Here is a 6,055-nt window from a genome sequence, read left to right on the forward strand (position 1 = left end):
AGTAGGCCTACATTCATTTGCAATAAAAAGATAACATGCTTTCATTGCAACGTCAAGTTATTCCAATTTACTTTTGTACTTCGATCAACATAATACTGTCTTACATACTGCACAAAAAGATAAAAAATCAGATGATAAAGTATAATTAATGTGAACAAGATAGTTCCTCTGAGCAACTTTTATCTCTTCAAGCCACCCAAAGACACAAGGTATATTAACATAACGATTTGCTTACAATGTATAATGTATCTCAAGTGCCTGTGTCGCAATCCTGCTAAAGACCAAAAAAACGTTTGTTTTTGTTGAACAATGTAACTGCCAACTCGAAAGTAGAAATAGAAGTCTTTGGCTATTTTGTTAAAGAAACACATTAAAAAAGAGAAGATGTCATGCAAGTACGTGTCTGGAAAAAAAAAAGGTAAATTGTTACCTTCACCCCTGCACATAAATGCACTGTTTAGGGGGTCAAACTGCAGTATTTTTTGCTGCAGAACTGTCGCAAATCAACTATTTTCAAGATAATTTCAAACCTTACTGCAAAACATCAAATTATGGGTCAAAACAGAGGAGCATGCCCCCTGTAACACCCCCCCCCTCCCTCCCTCGATTATTTTTTAAATTTCAGACCCTCTGATTAATCCAAAGAAGAGAAATTACTCGCAATTAGGCTTCGTGCAATACAGTTCGATTTAAATGATCGAATATTTTTTTAAAGTATTAATTTACAAAGGAAATGAAGTTATTGTATTTAGTACATCATAGCAGTCTCCGCCTAAGATCCCACGACTTGTGGTCCCGATGTTTTAGGAAAACACAATTTTTACTACACAAAAGTCACTCCTTAAGATCCCACTCCAAAAGTCTACATTAGGCTAAGATCCCGTATTTCAAATAGTAATTTATTGAACAAAAACTCGGGGGGACACAGATCAGCCAAGAGTGAAAATTTGCGATCATAATTGAACTGCCCGTCACATCTCAGATCAGCCACTCTTGTGAATATGATTGCATGTCTGATGTAAATCTCAATGAAACGGTACAATGTTTGCCCCTGATGGGATCATACCGAGGTGTGAACTGCCGACACATTTATTTTCCCCAACCATCACACTCGTAATATGTGAGCTTTCCACCTAAACTTACATTAACTTACATCACATGTTGGGAGGATAGGGCTTGCAACTACAAGTTTGCTCTTGGTAGGATCACATTGAACTGTGAACTCTTTCCTGACCATTGCAGCAGTGGTACCTATTCCAGAATTTGCCAGACAGACTAATTCTTTTTAATTGGTATGGTCAAAATGTTTTAGTTTTAGTAAGTGTTTTATGGCAGTTGCAACACAATAAGGTCATATAGATGCTGAAGAATAGAGGAGTTACAAGAGAGTAAAAAGCACAAAAAAGAAGGAAGGGAGATAAAGACAATAGATGTTTGACAGGAGAGAAGAAGCAAACCACACCAGAGCACCCGCCAACGACCCACATGCGGTCAGTATGCAACGGTGCGTAACGAGAAAGGCAGGGAAACTCGACCAGAGATGGAAAAGTATAAATTTTGGACAGGTAAAGGGGAGGAGCAACTGCTAAGCATAGACTTTGAGACTCAAAATAAGTGAAAATAGTATGCCTCATACTCATACCACTGTGATTGGTCATCACGGCTGAACACTCTCTGCTCACCATAAGTCATTATAAACCCACCAAATGGTCACGTCAGTTCATTTTGGAGTAAAGGGAGACCATGTTACTGATTGTAGACCTAAACATCAGCCATCATGGATTCTTCCCAAGGTGCGTCGGCTAAAATCATGTTCGCCTAAGATCCCCCATTTTCCTTCCTCCAGAGCACCAGGCTCTTAGGTTAAGACTCCATGCATCACATTTCTGACTTTTCAAAATGGCATATATAGAGGAGTCTTACACAAGGACCTTACAACAAATGGACCCTCCTCTCTCTCTTCACGGCATCGCGTACAGCAAGCCCAAGGAACATGCAAAATGGTGTCAACCATGGTCACTCAGCGCGAACTCAGTTTTACAAAGGATAGTAGGGCTGGGCAGTGGGCTACGATATGGGAGGGAAAATGGGCAAAAAAGAGGGTCGAAAATGGTGGGGAGGACCTGGGGAAGTAAGATGGAGAGAGAAAAAGTAAAAGAAAATAAAAAGTGAGAGAGAGAGAGAGAGAGAGAGAGAGAGAGAGAGAGAGAGAGAGAGAGAGAGAGAGAGAGAGAGAGAGAGAGAGAGAGAGAGAGAGATAGAGAAAGAGAGCACAAAAAAAGAGGGGAGGGAAGTCTGGTAAGGACTGTATTAACTTTATGTTTTGATCCCCATGTTGACTAGTCATGAAACACAGCCTACCAGTAGTTTAAAAATCAAGAAAGGCTGGGGGTAGGAGGTTAGGGGAGGGGTAGGGGTGGAGGAAAAAACCCCCAAAAACAACAACAGTTGTCTTGCCGAGTAACAGACATGAGAGTAAATCTTACTATAAGATCCTGCTGAAAGGATTAGTTATTTTATACCATACCACAAAGTACTGAATTTGACACATTGATTGCATGATTCAAGGGGGGTGCCATTACCATCTTTTCTTTCATGTGTTATGGTGAAGGTAAAGGACTAATTAATATGTTGTCTTAGTTTAGAAAGCATAGGTAAAAGGCCTTCAAAAAAGGAACATTATAGAGCAAAAGAGAGTCAAAATCAGCTTAACTGATTTGCTAATAACGATGCCTTTGTAAATGAATTATTGAGCACAGTAAATTTGTTTACTTTTTTTACATTTTACATGAAGTGCAACCCCCCCCCCCCCCCCCCCCCCCCCCTTCCGTTCACACCTTACGCACACACACACACACACACACACTGTCACACACACGCACTCTTTCTCTCTCACACAAACACACACATACACACACACGCACACACATACGCGTGGGCCACTCCATTATTAAAATCTCAAGAACGTAAACCGTTCAGAGAAATAGAGTTCAAGTTTATTTTCTCGAACGTTCGGAGAAATAGAGCTGGCCTTTAATTATTGAAAAGGTAGGTCTCCTAATAATAACAGTATCCTTTGTCTTTTAAAATGGGATAAAAATTTACAAACTGTATTGATGCACAAATACTACAGTCTTAATTGTTAGCTTGTGTCGTTGGGTTCCTTAGCATATATTAATAATTAATATCTCGTATCTCACTTATTGCTCCTCCCCTTTACCTGTTAAGTATTTAGTGTTTCCTTCATCTCTGACCGAAATTACCACTCATATTCAGGTCATAACTCATCATTGTATTGTAACGCACCAATTAAAATTCGAAGAATGAAAGGCTGGCTCAACATTACACAAAGGCGATTGGATAGTCCCAGGGTAAAGGCGCAAAATCTGTTTAAAAAATGGAAGAGGCTAGCCGTACTTAATGACAGCTAGACAGCTGGGCTAGCCATACTTATTTTTAAGGCTGTAATTATTCGCACAGGATGTGTGAATACTACTATGGAATTGTATTCGCACAGGGTGTGCGAATACTATGAAATTTTATTGTCTAGCAGTCTTGCAGTCTAGCCGTACTTATTCTAAATATGATGGCTAGACTGACCATTTTAAAAAATAGGCCTACTGAATTGTAAATATAAATTTTTAGTGTGCAGTACCTAAAGTATTTGTATTTGAGACGAAACCAGGTGCCTTGAAACCAGGTGCCTTAATGACAGTGCATGTATTTTAAACCTCCTGTTTTCTAATGTTAATTGGGCCTAAGATAAGTACAGCTAGACTTCTTGTCTAGCCGGACTTAAGTACGGGTAGACAGCCAGGCTAGCCATACTTAAGGACGGCTAGACTGTCAGGCTAGCCGAACTTAATATTGATGGCTGAATTGTAAATGAAATTTTTAGTTTGCTATGCCTAAATTATAAGGCCACCTCTATTCTCACCCGGAGTGAGAATAGTGCAGGCGAGTCTTGTGGCTATTCTCACCCGGTGCGCGTTCACCGTTAAAGCCAAGATCTAGGCCAACAAATTTTGCGTTCACCCTAAACCACAGAATTCTACACTGTGATAACAGAAAAATTGTAGAATTCTGTGCCGTGAACAAACGTTCCATTACAACTGTAGCCTACTAAAAGCGTACAAGAGAGAGAGAGAAAGAGAGAGAGGAGTAGCGCGAGAATTTCCGGGCAAAACAAAATGGCGACCCGCGTAGTTCGGCTCGATTCGAAAAGTTAAATAGTAATAGCCGTAGCATCTTTGTAGACAACCAAATTAATTTACTTTTGTGTTTTAACATCATTTTTTAACTTTGTTTTGGTCAATTTGATCGTCCACACCGATAGACAGTATTCAGAAAGAGACAGAGAGAGAGAGAAGAGGGGAGGAGTTGATCTTGCGAGAACTTCCGGGCGGGTTCAGACAAAACCAAAAGGGCCACCTCTATTCTCACCCGGAGTGAGAATAGTGCAGGCGAGTCTTGTGGCTATTCTCACCCGGTGCGCGTTCACCAAATTTTGCGTTCACCCTAAACCACAGAATTCTACACTGTGATAACAGAAAAATTGTAGAATTCTGTGCCGTGAACAAACGTTCCATTACAACTGTAGCCTACTAAAAGCGTACAATTTTGTCTGTGGGCAGTGGAGAGAGAGAGAGAAAGAGAGAGAGAGGAGTAGCGCGAGAATTTCCGGGCAAAACAAAATGGCGACCCGCGTAGTTCGGCTCGATTCGAAAAGTTAAATAGCCGTGCCGTAGCATCTTTGTAGACAACCAAATTAATTTACTTTTGTTATTTTAACATCATTTTTTAACTTTGTTTTGGTCAATTTGATTGTCCACACCGATAGACAGTATTCAGAAAGAGACGGAGAGAGAGAGAAGAGGGGAGGAGTTGATCTTGCAAGAACTTCCGGGCGGGTGAGAATAGCCACTTTCACAAAAGGTGCCTTACTCAGATAAAACTGGCTTGCATGTATTTGAACCTGAATAATTGCTAGATCTAGATCTAATGAGACCTGTGTACTTAACAGGTTTGAGTCGATAGGGCCAAACCTAGATCTAGATCTAAGTACGGCTAGTTTTGTCAATCCCTTTGTCAATTGCCACCACGACACTCAGTCTCAGTAGCAATTGACACTACCAAAGCTGAAACTTCTTTTTGGCCTAAATCACAGACATGTCACAAAAGTAAAGAAGTGCGTTACATCCTCTTTCAGTCGGTCTTCGAGTCTAGATCTAGATCTAGATCTAGAATCTAGATCTAGAATCTAATCTAGATCTAGATCTAGATCTAGATATCTAGATCTTCAGCTTCACTTCAGCCTCAGGCAGGTGCCGTGCCCATTGCGTCGGTGCATAGTCAATGCTTTAACTTGTGACCTAGACTAGATTCTAGAGTCTACTCTAGATCTAGATTTACTATGACAACCCTACTTCAAACATCTGTGCAACAACTGTGTAATACCGACCGAAGTGAGATTTTTCCTGGGACTCCTGGACATGCGTGGACAAAAATCTTTTTTCAAAGCGTTATTTCCGCATTCACATGACGAGACCATCGTATCAGCTGACTGCTGACCGACACCAACTTTAAGTGTTTTCATTATTCTCCGGTGCCACTTTTGTTTACCCCCAGCAAGCGACGAATATTTCTTTTGAAATAGAGTTCAGAGTGCTTTCCCCTGCATCGTTTCTAGTTTCACTTTCGTTTGCTCCAACGTGATGTACTATCTTTGCTCCAACTCAACATAGCAAACCTATAATAAAGTTTTTCACCTTTGTCTGTCCATGATCACAAAAAAAGGAAAAATCATACTCATTCATCAATATACCAGAGCCCAAACACACCCCCCTGGTCCGGTAATATTTTTATTTTTTTTAGTTTCTCCTTATATATTTGGGTTGCGGCAAAGTACCGTAACGTACTGTATAACCTCCTTGGTTGGGACCTGTAACACCACTTTTTGGGTGCATACATACACAGGATCGCTACAATAAATTTTAATGGTTTACAGTAATCTGGTGTACAAATCGCTTATTTAGAGACAGAGACGCTACCCTCC

At 40.4% G+C, this 6,055-nt stretch overlaps 1 protein-coding gene across 1 annotated transcript in view; it reads right to left on the reverse strand.

The window, feature by feature from the left end:
* The window catches only part of LOC101846415 (sucrase-isomaltase, intestinal), a 55,682-nt gene that overhangs the window by 19,858 nt on the left and 29,769 nt on the right, over positions 1-6,055 (reverse strand). The gene's annotated exons all lie outside the window — the stretch shown is intronic.

Source organism: Aplysia californica, unplaced genomic scaffold (assembly GCF_000002075.1).
Source record: "Aplysia californica isolate F4 #8 unplaced genomic scaffold, AplCal3.0 scaffold00076, whole genome shotgun sequence".
Lineage (NCBI taxonomy): Eukaryota > Metazoa > Mollusca > Gastropoda > Aplysiida > Aplysiidae > Aplysia > Aplysia californica.